Raw genomic sequence first — 15,629 nt, forward strand, 5'->3', positions numbered from 1 at the left:
GGATTTAGATATCATATTTATATTATTGATTTATATGACCAGTCTTCTTCAACACAAAAATTGCTATACTGAAAACTATTTACCAAATATATACTTTGTAAAAGATTCCAGCAAATATGATCTGACCCATTCGTAGACTTTTATTGAAATAAATTATTTACTGTTGCAAACTACACAAGAATTCAATACCTTTCTCAAAACAGTTTAAATAAGGTAAATAACGATACATTGGTTAAAGCGACGAAGATGTTAATTAGAAACAGTTTGTTTTATCCACACATTACCCCAGTTAAGGGACTTTAGCGGAAGGAAGAACATCGTGATAAATGTCTTGGACTGCTAAGTAAGTCAAATTACTCAGAGAGTGGTGTATGTGTCTATTTATTGTGCAAGAAACAAGAAAAAAATGTTTCTTCTATTAGAATGTGTCTGGTTTATCTGACAGATCTTGATTATACAGTTTGATTGGTGTTGTGTATCTAACCTTTAAAAGAGTGTATGCTGAGCATATTTGTCAGAAAAAAGCTTTAAAGATTTTATACCTATTTCTGATCGCCCTGTATAATATGTTTAAGTCGACTAAAAATTATAAGCATTAGAAATGATACGTAAACAAAATAATTTTAATATTAAACTAAGCCAAATAAACGAAAACAGCAAAAATGAAGAAATAAAAATAAAAGAATATGTTAATGCAGGATGCAGAGAAGACGACGAAAGTGGGGCATATACGAAAGGTAAGGTATGAAAAGGAATACAAGATACTGTGAAGAAAAAAAAAGAGAAAGGAGAAGAACATGACAGTAGTAATATTCAGTGAAAAAATATTACTTGTATATATAGACCATGCTTTGCCATGGGAGAACGGGAGGTGCCCAGGTGTAAAAATGTGGGCTTTAAGAAAAGGAATATTTCAGAGATAATAACAAGTTTGTCTTTGTTAAAAAAGCGTTAATATGTGGTGACAATTTTTAACTGAAGAACAATGATTACAAATATAGATAAATAGATTTATTGTTGACCGGATTTTTATTTATTTTTTTCTTAACCAAATGCAGCTTGCTTTGTAGTTGCCTATCATAAAAATTGCAAATAATCCTAAATTTTAATAGATTTCTAGATTTGATGATAGATTTCGTATTTAATACTGTTTGTTTTGTTAGCGATCTCTTATTAATAATTTAGTAGAGTACACTATTCCACAGTGGATATTGTTCATATTACAAAATATGTAAATATGAAATATATTAAACAATAAATGAGGTAAAAGCGTTCCAATAATGCACGCCAGTTAAATTTCAAGCTCGCAACATAAACGAGCGTCGAGTAAACACGTTCTATTCTCGTTCCAAGAATCACTTACGCTAATTCCACATCCGTACCAATTAACTATCCCATTCGGTTTAGCGTACCGGTAAACAAGGCGGTAGCTCTCCGCCTGCCGCGCCTCAACTATTCATCACTCCGCAGCGCATCCCCGGTACGTACCACTAGATTAATGTACCGCGTTACTGTTTAAAATATCGACACTAGGGATGGGCTTTGTTTAATCGAATCATTACAACGCTTATTTTTATACTAGACATTGCATTACTTTGGTTTTGTAAATTAAATCATGTTAGCGTTCAATAATCCATGTCATTCCCCAGTTTTTTCCTGCTTCTTCTCCACAAGTATAACACCTTGCGAAACAGAATAAAGTTAAAAATAAATAGATAAATAATTGTCGATCTATAAGTTTCCTGTTAAAGGTTTCAATGTTAAATCAAATATTTCTGTCTTTATCTTTCTTCCTGAAGTCGCCACGATGACTTTCCATGACCTCGTTTATGTCGTCGATCCACGTAATGGGGGGCTTACCCACGCCATGTCTACAGGTCGTTGTCGCCTTTCAATTACCTTTCAGCTCCATCATATTTACAATACCCTGCTCTTTAAGAGACGTCGGTAAAACAGTATCTTGTTGCAGTTTTAAAGATACAATGCTGTTATATTCAGAGATAGATATATATACATAATATATATCAGAGATGTGTCAAAAAGAAGATAGGTATGTTTCGGTAAGAAGTAAAATCTTCTAATTTTCAAAAGGCCAGTAAAATTTCATTAACGGTAGATGTAGTTTTGTATTTTCGTTGGATATACAGAGTGATTGGTAAGTGTAAAAGTTGCAAAGGAGTGGAGATATAGCTCATTTGTCAGCGAAAAACTAAAACTATTACACCTATTTCCAATAATTCATATAAAATGAATTCACTTAAATATGTTCATTATTATTTTTTTTTGGTACAAAGTCTGCAGGGATTGATAGTAAACAATAATTATTTTTTATTTCTTCGTAAGGTACACCATAGGTTGTTTAAATAGCAAATAAAACTATACATGTCTTTAAAGATTTTATACCTATAATCAATCATCCTATATAATCTGTTTTTAACTGTATAGTTTGTGTCGTACACACACACACACCCATATATATATATATATATATATATATATATATATATATATATATATATATATATATATATATATATATATATATATATATATATATATATATGTGTGTGTGTATTTTACTATATATGTACTTTGGTTTTCCAACCCCTTCTACCTCTTGATAACTGCTTGGCAACCAAGTTCATCCAATAGTTGTCTAGAAGAAATTCCCGTTTGCGATATGACAGCTGACAGAACCTTCATCTTTAGTACTTTTCATCCAAATATTTGTGTAAAAATAAAAAATTAATGAATACTCTATTTCATATGTTGCGTGTGAAGAAAAGATAGCAATTGTATAATGAGAGTTGACATCACTGTCCAGGAACAACGCGGGATGCGAGCGCAAATGATTGATGAAGTATTAAACGCAGTACGAACATGTTTTGTGTTGGTGCCGGTGCATATATAGACGACTTTCTGTGAAGCTTGCAATTCGGTACACCTTATTACTGAATCTTGCACGTTTTATTTTCCAAATGTTGCATACATGACAATTATAACACAGGAGTCTTTAAGACAAGAGTTTCTAAGCATTATCATAGATTGCATCGTCGCTTAATATCAATTCGAGACACAAGTCAAATATTTCCCTTTAAAGAAATAGAAAAATTCCACCACATGTACCCCACATCGCTGTCGTCATCAACAGCCTGTCAGCTTAATTCATAACGATAAAGTTCACGTTCTCCATTTTTGACATAACTTGACATGTACCTCATAAGAAGAATAACCCAATTTGATAGAAACTTGAATCAGATCAACTCCCCTTATAAGGCATTCTTCGACTTGAAGCTTCGAAGGTTCCAAAGACGCCCTGATCATAGAAGTGCCCACAGTCAAACTCAAACGACTTATTTTATTCGTTCTGAGGTTGTTAATAGAATATTTTTTTAGATATCATCTAAGTCATTTTGTTACATTTATTTGTGTTTTTTGGTGTATAATAAAGTATAAATAAATAATTAAATAAGAATTTACACAAGGCTTTGTTTCATGAATTTCTTTACAAGATAATTTAGAGATATAACAAAGGAGTGTATTGTAATAGCGTAGTTGCCCACAATAGTGTTACAATTTTATGAAGCCTAGAGAAAGTTATTGTATTATTATTTTTATTTCTATTGCCAACCATGTAAACATCAGGCATCTGCCCAAAAGACATCTATAGGAGTATTTACCATAACCGCCACACATGGTAGGCTAGTTGACGATCGCAGTGTGGTATTATGGTACGCAGAAGACGCTGCTGCACATCCTCTAGAAACTTAAATAAAAAATAAACACTAATGACGAAGATACCCCGTGGAGGGGCGAAACACGTGTTGAGTGATTTGACGGTGGCGGTTGTGTAAGTCGCATTGTTTGCCGCCTACGCATTTATCAGCGGGCTGGCGGGCGGTGCACTTTGTTGCACGACTACCACTGCATGTGCGGAAGTGGCTAAATATTGGTCCTTTTCTTACTTAGCATGGACTTCCGCAAGGTAACGCCTGATTCCATTAAATACTCTATAAACTTGTCTGTGAACAGTGGCAATACTATATAGTTAATATATGAAATGTGAATTATCTATGGTTTTATCACGGGAATACAATCCGTGACCTATGATCGCTGGGACGCAACATCTTTACTTCCGTATTTCCTGATTGTCATATATATGATACATATATATCTCATAATTATTATATATTGCAATAAAAACGCTTACTGTTCAAGAATTCTAAATTAAATACTATACACTCACCTCGTAACATATACAAATAAGCACTATAAGTTATTAAAATTAGAAAATAAAAAGAATTTCGTCCCAAACGTCACCAAAAAATTTGTTCCAATTAATTATACTTATCGCATGACCGTGTTTTTTTTCAGTCGACATCTGTTGTTTGTATTACACGGCCATCAGAGAGCTTCTATAACGAGCGGCACAAGTCGAACGCACGGACGGAAATACATACGTGATTAATATATTGCTAACTGCTCTAACCTAATGAAGGGGCGCCCGGCCTGAGCAACTTATTTTTTAACGTCACACCTCGAAACGCAGTTAACATTTCTGTTTACACTGTACTAAATATATTAACGCTTCGAAATGGTTTCAACTTCCGACAAATGCACTCTATGTGAAGTATATACAGGATGTATTTTTTATTACAGACCGACATATCGCCATGGGAAGTCACTCGGTGCGGATAGCACAAGATCATTCAATTCGCTGATCTTTAGGGGAGACATATGCCTTGCTGAGTGCATCTATCTACTGATATAATAATGATGATTGGAATACAACAAGCCAATAATTTCTGGCTGTACAAATTCTGCAAGGGAAAGAGTAAACAATAATTAATTTTAACCACTATTCCCAATTATAGAAAGATTTTTCTTACTAAGTCATCACATAAAAGCAATTGAGAATATTCACGTATTTAACCCTTTCCTTACCTCAGTCCGTTCCACCTAAGTGACGCTACTGAACCGGTCATGTGCGCGAAGTGTGCACATTGCATGGCGGTACGCTGATGTTCGAATTTTCTCATTTGTGTCACATATTTTAAGATTTTACTGGTATATTAATTTAAAAAATAAGTTAGTATAATTTTTGGTACTTTGTTTGACTGTGATAAATCTTAAAACAGGGATCTACACATAAGAACACTTTACAAGGTGAATGCCGGTTAACTTCGGCGCTGGTAGACACTAGTCGTCCATTGGATGCCGGCTGACTTCGGCGCTGATAACGAAAGGGTTAAAGCTTTTACATTTATAGCCAATCACTATATAAGTCTATAAGAATATGATAAGAATATATATACTAAAGATAAGTAAGTAAATGAGATTTTACAAATGGGCCTGCAATATTTTTCTCTTTGCTTCATAAAATAACTTACTTATGAAGGCAATCGTATGAGGTAAACTGCCATGTAATACTCGTATATCTAAACGATCGTATAATTAATTTAAGAAGTTGATTAAAAAAATTTACAGTATGAAAGGTTTTAAGTGGTAGGAAAGCTTGAGAATCACCATCATATCAGCTGATAGACGGCCACTGCAATGCGTGAGCCTCTGCCAAAGATTGCTGCTGTGATCAGTCTCACGCTGCCCGAAATATATTTTTTGTAATCTTGTGAATGAATTGCTCTAATAGTGTATTCCTTGTGGCAGCAAAGGGTTGAGGAAAGTACATTGCATCACTAATGGACAACGAGGTCGCCGGACCTTCTTGGAGCACCGTTAGAAGATTATAGAAGAAACTATAAATAGGAATAAATAAAGAAAAACTTAAAAGCCTAGTCAAGATAAATTGCTAAAACATGTGATAAATCTAAGATATGTTATTAAAAATACAAGAGCCAAAATTAAATGATAAAGGAATGTAAATGTATAAATAAAGCAACATGATTAAACAAACAAAAATTAAATAAAACAAAATTTAAACCTGTAGTATTCTGGCGAGAAAGCGACAAAAGTGAGGTGATGAATGAAAATGAAAGGAATGAAAGAATATGTAAAGAATAGGAGTTAAATGAATAAATGATGTTGTGAAAGAAAAAAGATTAGGACGCAAATAATAAAATCTGTGAAAAGAATTATTTTAAAAAAATAGTCCATGTGTAGTCGACTCATAAAGAGAAAATATTTATATATATACATATTGAGATTTTGAAAGTGACCACGAAAACAGGTCTGTGTTTTTTTGAAACCCTGTAGCTTAAAATTACAGATTACCTTATAGGGGAACACAATTTGATTCAAGTTTATATCATATTGGAACGTTCTAGCGTACTTGTTATATATGAAACATGAAAAAATAAAATCGATCTACGTATATGCAATTCTTACACAACTATAAAGGTTGGCATAGATTTTAGATATATCTCTTCTTCTTCGTAAATATATTTATAGACGATAAAGAACCAAAATAAAGATCTCTTAAAGATACAACTTATAGTGAACTGCGAAGTGAAGTCTGAAAAATCTCAACAAGTTGCGATAACTAAACTACAGTCTGCAGGGAGAGAATATTTATTTTCAAGTTGTTACGAGCGGCGGTTGAGAAACCTCTTGTTTACGCTGTAATTATAGTTTTATTGAGTTCGAAGCAACTCTTTAAGGTCGCGGAACAAAGAAGTTTTCCTTTTCTATTCATAGAAAGATCAAGGGCTATTTATTTATTTAGGTACGCAAGTATTACATATAAATTAAAAGTTACTGTATTTGAAGGTGACCCAATATTAAAAATTTTCTTTATACAGAACATTGTAGTAAGAAATATCACACCACATACAATCAAAAGATCGCACGTAAAAGGAAACATCTGGCTTAAGACTTTAGACACCAAAAGAGCTCTTAATTTGAAAATGTTTCCTCCGACGCGAAATATTCACGAAGCCTGTGCGCGTAAAAATACTCAATTAAAAATCTGTCACGGGTTGCTTATTTTGGTCCACGCTCGGTGAATTTGTGTTCATATAAGACGCAGAGTGCTTCATATTGTTATTTAGATCTTGTGTTATTGGAGAAATTTTCTGCAACTTTCAATATTAAATTATTATTACAACATATTAAATTTTCTGGTAGCATTCGTACTAAAACAATGCAATATTTGATAATATTAATACCAAAGATATTGACTTTAAATAATTTTATGCGAATGCTAACAAGTAGTTTATGCATTATTTCTAAGTTTATCATCATAGTATCAGCCGATAGACTTCAATTGTTAGCAGGCGTAAGTATGGCCTAAATATCACCTCGCTAATCACACTTGCGCCACACCACGACCTATGTCATTACGCTTAGACAGTTAAGAAAAGGACCAATATTTAGTCACTTCCGCACATGCAGTGGTAGTCGTGCAATGAAATGCACCGCCCGCCAGCCAGAGAGCTAGAGATGACTCTGTGTTTGGCACTAATCGGTGTAACATAACTCCTGATGTCCCGTGGAGGGGTGAAACTCGTGTTGAGTAATTTGGCGGTGGCGGTTGTGTGATTCGCATTGTTTGCCGCATACGCATTTATCAGCGAGCTGGCGGGCAGTGCACTGTGTTGCACGACTACCACTGCATGTGCGGTAGTGGCTAAATATTGGTCCTTTTCTTACTTAGGATGGACTTCCGCAAGGTAACGCCTGATTCCATTAAATGCTTGGACAGTTCGCAGAGGCACGGCGGTCAGACACAGCATACGAAGGTAGAATGAATCGATTGTATAGATCCTCACGAAATTTGGTTCTGCAGAAACATATGAAAAGGAATATGCTATGAATTCCTTAATAAATCATTATAACTATAAGATGATGAAAGCCCACTGCAAGGGAAAGTCATCGCACAAAGATTGCCACGAAGACCGGTCTCGCGCTGACCGAGTCCGGCGACTCCCCGCCATCTTAATCGTGGTCGGCAATCAATAACCTTTGCGCTACATCGAGGACTTTGACTTGTCTACGGATCTCCTCATTTCTGATTCCATCTCGCACCGGACTAAGCCGAGCGCAGCCCGCTCTATTGCTCTCTTGGTGACCTTGAGTCTTATATGAGGTCCGTCATAACTGACCAAGTGTCTAATCCGTATGACTTCACCGGCAACATACACTGATCAAAGGCCTTCGTCATCAGGCATTGCAATATTAAATTTCTGTATTAAAGATAAAATTAAATTCATTTATTCAACATTTGAAGTTTTAACAAGACTCTTACTGATCAACAACTATCTTTTTAATCTATTTTATTTTTAACCTTACTCTGCTTCGCAAGGTGTTATAGTTGTGGAGAAGAAGCAGAAAGAAACTCCACAACAACAAATCTTTTAATAAAGTTTGAAACTAAATTATACATGTACACATTATCAGATATAGCCTAAATGAAATCAAAACAATCAGGCGACATCACTGCCGAGGATTCTTGTCATTTAAATATTCTTTAATTGAAAAGGCCTATTCATATTTCTCGAAACTTTGGTATAGTCAGTTTATTAATATTTAGTGATAAGGTATGATGTGAAATTTTATTTAATTTCGCTGCAAAATTAGGCTAAAATATCTCTCTCATTCTCAAAATATAAAAGCCTTGTTTGTTAATTATTCCTTTAAAGAAAATAGCGGTCTTCTTTGTAAAAAGTACTCTAAGCAATTTTTTTTTTTTCGCAAGGCTGTGAAAGGTGAAGTTTTACAGCGTTACGTCAGGGTCAGTCATCAGGGAGACGTATATTTTTTTCATTTTACGGTTTGAAAGTACAAAAATATTAAATACATTTACGTATTTATAAGGTGTTGACAAAAATGATTTTGGTCCGGAAATTCAAGAATCTCTGCTGAAACAAATATCTTAAAATTCTTGTACCGTAAATACTCACACACTTCTCATTCCAACAGCCGGCTGAACAAAGCGTTTCTACATCTGCGCTCCTATTTACATCTCACAGCAATTAAACCATCGTCGTCATCCCGGGCATAAATTTAACCCGCGACTTTTATACTCGAGTCGGAACAACACCGGGTCGTCTCGGTGCTCCAGAAATAAAGCGAAGTAATGCTCGCGATCCTCTAATTGCTCTATAAATAATTCGGCAGCGCCGCTTGCACCCCGGCGTGCTCAGCAGAATGGGTCATCTCTGGCGCAGGTATGCGTTCGTGAATCAGAATACTGCGCACTCAAGTCGCGGGCTCTTTTTTATCGTTTACAGGCAAAATATTTGATCTCTGTCTCTCCCGATGTCTAACAACAACGGCCTCTACGATTGTACATGCTTGCTTAGAAGAAACTTATTCATTTTAAACATATAAGTTTAACTTAAAACCTCTACATTTATTAGAAAGAACAGCGGATTTACACCATATAATTTCTCTATCTCCTTTCTTCCATCAGGCAACAAGACGTACGGATTCACGATATCGGCGCACGATTTAAATTATTTCTATCCGCACTAAACAAGGAGTGGAACATACTACCGGCATCTTTATTTCCAGCCAACTATAGCGTTTCATCTAGGCAATCATGTACCATCGAAGACCTCATCATCGCCTAACATCAGGTAAGAAAAGGTTTAATACTTCGCCCACAAAAAAAACTTATTAACTCTTGTCTTAAAGACTCCTAAGTTATAGATAAAACCGATTATAAATACATGCTGTGATACATGTAAGTAAGAAAAGGACCAATATTTAGCCACTTCCGCACATGCAGTGGTAGTCGTGCAACAAAGTGCACCGCCCGCCAGCCCGCTGATAAATGCGTATGCGGCAAACAATGCGAATCACACAACCGCCACCACCAAATTACTCAACACGTGTTTCACCCCTTCACGGGGCATCCTCAGGGGCTATGTCACACCGATGAAAACCACTGCATGTGCGGAAGTGGCAAAATATTGGTCCTTTTCTTACTAGTACTCAGTACTTCACGGTCCTTCTAACAATTTTTGTGCCACGAGCACTTCGGAAAGATTCGAGAGAGATACCATGAACAACCGACCTCACACAACTCTCGCAAAGCTGGGCTAAGACGACAGTCAACTAGCTCTCTCTATAGCATCTTCCTTCACATAATGTTGTTAAAGTATTTTAAAATTTCAGTGTCAACGAATGCCTTGAGGCGTCGGTGCCGGCTTACAAAATCCCCATTCTTCTCCACCATCTCATTTCTAAACCATCAATGCGCTTCAATCTTCTCTTTTACCATCTGCATTTATACGTCATAAAATAACCCCGGAAACACCAAAGACACTAACAAATCATAAATAATTTATTAAACATATTGTATATGAGATTTGAAAAACGAACATGAGATCTATGGCTAAAATTTTAAATTTCCATATTTTTGCCATGAATTATTATATACTTCCGGTTCATGTGTTAGAAAAACATGAATCATTGCCAAAAAAAGAACTTACTTTAGAAATAACTCATTTTTATTTATCAAATTTCAAATAAATTAAGCTAAAACAGATCATCTATTGGTAAATAATAAAAAAGATTACAAGTAAGGCATGGATTTTTTAAGGTAGATTGAAAATTCTCACGTGGTATTGCGTTGACAGTATATGTTTCATGTAAAAGTACCAAGATGATTTAGATGCGTAATGCCAAAAATTCCACGGCATTAGATCCACTGTACGTTTGTGTAAAGATTAAATAAATAAATTGCACCACGCACTACGCACGTAGGTGCGATATGTTTACACTACAACGGATTTTACGTACAGTGAAGTTTCTATTGTCGGAGCATTGAATAAAAAATGTTCTCGAATCTAAACACAGCTAAAAGCTAAAACGAAAGCCCGTGATTCACTTCATAAAGCTCTGCATAAAATTTATAGCGCTGTTAAGAATTTTGTTAGATTATGAATTATATTAAGTACTTTAAAAGGTTTCATGATTAGAAGTTCCTTCGTTGTATAAAAGCTATCAAAACTGCATCGAAGAAGAATTATTAAAACTCTCATGAACAATTGTTGTAAATTGTAGTTTCAGCAAATCTCAAAAAATCTTAATGATATCTACTGATGGACATACCATAATTGCCATGCTTGGTTGCAGTGTGGTACACAGTTCATTTGCTGTCTTTTTATGTATAAACCATTCTTTACAAAAATCAATTGTTTCAGACATAATTGATAACGTAATAATAATATAGCGTTCATAAAATTCGGATTACTACATATTAAAATTAATTACAATCTATTATCTATCACCGCAGACTTTGTACTGCTAGAAGTTATTAATCTCTCACGTTCCGAAAGAGTGAATACTTTATATAGCGTGATGAGAAATAGATGTAGAAGCCTTAAAGCTTTTTGCTGGAATTAGAGCTCTACATATACATTTACAACTATAAGCACTATGTAAGGATGGAGAACAATAGATAGAAATATTCCTTTTCCATGCTAAGCGAGCCCCAGCGTGGGATCAGGCGCCGCATTCCGCAATAACGGTCGCTGTAATGAGAACAATCAAAACTTGTCCCCCGGGGACGGAGCGGCCACTGTTTCCGGGACTCCATATTGTTTCCGGGGCTGTATTGCACCGCCGTTGCCGGACTAACTTCACGCGATTAAACTGTCTTTCAATTGAACTGTCACTAGAATGGGATGGGATCATGTGATATCTGACATTCTTTGGTGAAATGATTGAACATTCGCTAATTGAGAGGTCATAAAACTGATTAGGCTTTGAGGCAAATATAGTTCTACATAGTGCTTGAATTAAAATTTAAGGCTTTAGTCGTCTTATGGTGATTTATTCTTTTAACAGTTGGCAAATAAAAGGTTGTATTTGACGCTCGACACTACAAGTTTGAAAGGCGCTTCGCTGTCCATCTTACACTATGTCGTGTATTTTTTTGCTGTTAGATTCTTTTACCTGGTTTTAGATATCTATTGGTCTTTGCGTTATTAACTTCAAAAGCTTTAATTTCTCGCTATACCATGTCTAAAATACAGCTTTTAATATTCATTGTATTCAAGAGAGGTTTTGAAATAAATGTTCGATTTGTACAGTAATTTGTTATAAATTCATGTGAAGACATATCTGATGTTTTAGAATAAATTCCTTCGACACATTAAGATCACGTAACTCAAAAGGTTCACAAACAGGGTTCTGACATGGCTTTGACGGACGCCCACGTGAAATAACTTTAGCCTTTGAGATGTATCCTAACCTTAGAATGTAGCGGATATGAACGGGTAAAGTTGCTAATGTCAAAGTTCACCGAGGCGAACGAAAGTTTAACTCTTATCTGTACCATCGAGGAAACGATATATAGATATATTTCGAAACATCCGTTTTATAATTATTAAGATTGATGCAAACCTTACGAAAGTTATAAATGACGATTAGAATAGACGCAAGGTTTTATGACTTAAAAATGAAAATTTAGGCAATAGCTGTCTCCTTGGAATAACAGATCAATCGAATCGACATACACAAATAAAAATTCCAATACAAACCTGTAATATCCAGTAGTTCAAGAAGCACTGGAAGAAGAAGGAGAGAAAAGAAGGAGAGAAACAAATAGGATTGGAAACGAAGTTATCTATAGAAACTAACATAATTACTCCATTTCCTTATGATCATACATGGCGACTTAAAGGTCATATATTCAGATAGCGGCTCTCCACCACTACTCGTTTACTACGTGACATTAGACACCCATTAAAAAAAATTATAATAATTAGTTGACTTCAACTAAGTTTTAAATAGCTTAAGACAGACTACTTACTTCTCCTTCGCAATACAACCTATTCTTTTCTGGAACTCCCTTTCCCTCGATATGAGAATGATCAGGAATCGTTGCGTATTCAAAGATAAGGTTCGAGAATTGTTGCTTAAGAAGCTGGCAAAATAATATATATATATATATATATATATATATATATATATATATATATATATGTGTGTTGGTTAGCATCAGCCATTAGTGAGTTTTATTTTCCTATTTTTTATGATATTTATTTACGTTTAAGCTGTAGAGAATGAGAATGAATGTAAAGTAAATAAAATCAATACAAATTTAATATTTATTAAACCTGATTATGAATAGAATTGGAACGACTGTAAAACTGTTGACGAATGGGCAAAAATAATACAACACATAATAGAACGTGGACATGAAAGTAAAAATAAGAAGTGTCTCTCAAACGTCACATCACTAGAACACGAGAATGTTCCGAAAACTGTCACCGGGGTAACGAACTCGGCCCGCGAGTGTTGTGCCAAGATTTACAATGACGAACGCATAAATCTTCCTTTGTATAGACTACACTGCCGCGCGGAAAATAACAGTTTAGCAAATCATTAATAACATCCACTGAAATTAATTCAAACGAACTGTTCTAAGATACAATTTCCAACAATACAATATCTACATCGAGTTTATCTACAACATACTGAACTCCTTTATTAGGCTGACAAATAATCTAATTTTCTTTCCATTACGTACATATAAAAATAGTACCTATGTGGTTTAAAATATAAACAAGTGAATTATAACTCGTGTATTTCATAAGTCATAACGAACACAACCTGTATTATTAAATTTCACTACCTAATAATTAAGTTAAAAATTATGATTCAATAAGAACGTTATTCATGTGGGTAAAATTCTTATTGAATCATAATTTTTGACTTAATTATTAGGCAGTAATTTTAATGTTAAAATTAGCAGTGACCAGAGAGCCGAAAAATAATCTTAATCATATTTTATTACATTACGAACAAAATCAATAAAGAGAGGAATGGTGGACTACAATTGTTCGATATAATGATATCCAAATACATTTTCTATTCCTTAACCAGCTTTCCGGGTCGGATAAGCTCTGTTATAACTTGTGAGAGGAGTTCAAAAGAATCCACTAGACTACTAACAATTTTGTACAGCGAAATTATGTCACGTGTATACGAACACGAAGTACACGTAAGGATGTCATTTTGTAAAAAAAATATCTGTGGCTACAATGGGGCAGTGATTTACGTTTATTGTAATAAAGAAATTGAGAAATGAAATAAAAATGTAACGTATGCTACAAAATTGAAAGCCAATTAAGGTTTACGAGGACCAAACTCTGTTCTTCTCTTCCGCAGTTTCGAAAACCGCCGACAATTTCGATACGTGAAACTCCAATTTTCCGCCAAACTCGAATATGTGGCAGCAGTTAAAACGCAAGTGGCGTCGTAAAGACTCGTTTTCGTGCGAGTCTTTGGAAACGTCGAGTTTAACGACTGCGCAGTTACTGTTCACGCTAAATGCTCGTGTAGAACCGGCTGCGTGCACAATAAACCGGCGTGGACTTGTTGCGTACCAATCAGAATTCTATAGTACTCACCTTTGTAATATTCAGTAAATATTTCGACCTACTTCTCTTCGAAATTTCATCAACAGTATTAAAAGATGTCCACTGCTAGCACTGCTGCATGGAGTTCCCTACGATTACTAATAGAACCGGCTTGAATTGGTCTACATTTAACATCTTTTGACGACCTAGACCAGGTGGTGTGTCCACCTTGTTTGCAGACGTCTGACGCTGTGCATACCGGTCTGCGATCATCCCAGAACTTTAAGACCGCAACGGCTATATGCTCCACTCAATGCCACTTCACCTTTCCCATTCGCTAAGCTATTTCAGCTTGGAAATATCGAAATATTTTTTTCCAATTTTTGTATATTTTAGTTGATCCAATTTCGACGTTACAGAGTAATTTTCATTGTCTCCAGCTCCTATAACAATCTTTCCTTTTATCTACTTGATCCCGGAGTTCGAAGTTCAAAAATCCACATCTACATCATCAAATTACACACAAAAATCCGTATGATAATAAAACACATTTACATTTTCAATTATTTCATTTTAGTACAAAATAATAAATAAATGTCTTAATACAAATATATGTTTAGGAAGAAATGGTGTACAATACTTTATTATCATTATTCGCGATACAATTGTTCATTTTAAGCCATTAGTGTTGCCCTGTACAATGAACGGCAATTAACACGACTACTGGAGCGTTCCAGCCATCCAACATGGCGCCGCAGTGAACTAAGCAAGCGACTGGCAACACTTGCGCAGAAGTAAGTTCAAAAGCAATTTAAATAATTACCATGAAAATTTTCTTCGCAACTCGAAAGCTTATAACGAGAATTAAATTACACTTTAATGATTCCAAGTCGCCTGAAACTAAACGCTTGTCTTATTTAGTTCCCGATGTATTCGGTAGCGGTGACCGAAACGTCTGCCCTACTCATATTTCTTAAATTTAAGACCGTCAATGAGACCTTTTTTACGGGAGGTAAATCTTCCGGATGTTTAAGATACCTTGCCTCTGGAGAAAAGACAGTTATGTGGGATTCCTACCGACTAAAATTCCTTCGGCAATTGCCCTCTGCGCAATGTGGAGGACAGCGGTATCTTCTGGCCAAGGATTACTATGCGATCTTCCCTCGCACTTTGCTATTTTAGATAGCTCATCCTAGGATATGCTAGTCCACGCTACCCCCAAAACCTGGGCGTTATGATGGTTCGAGACCACGTCAATCTATCATCCGCCTCAGAATCGCTGAAGCTAGTTGGAATTTATGGTCCCCACTCTGAACACCTTCGAATCCAAAAGCCTCGTTTCTGGTAACATCGATC

Source organism: Battus philenor, unplaced genomic scaffold, assembly GCF_028537555.1.
Source record: "Battus philenor isolate CCGP_79_NKW_IND1 unplaced genomic scaffold, ilBatPhil1.0.hap1 SCAF_3, whole genome shotgun sequence".
NCBI lineage: Eukaryota > Metazoa > Arthropoda > Insecta > Lepidoptera > Papilionidae > Battus > Battus philenor.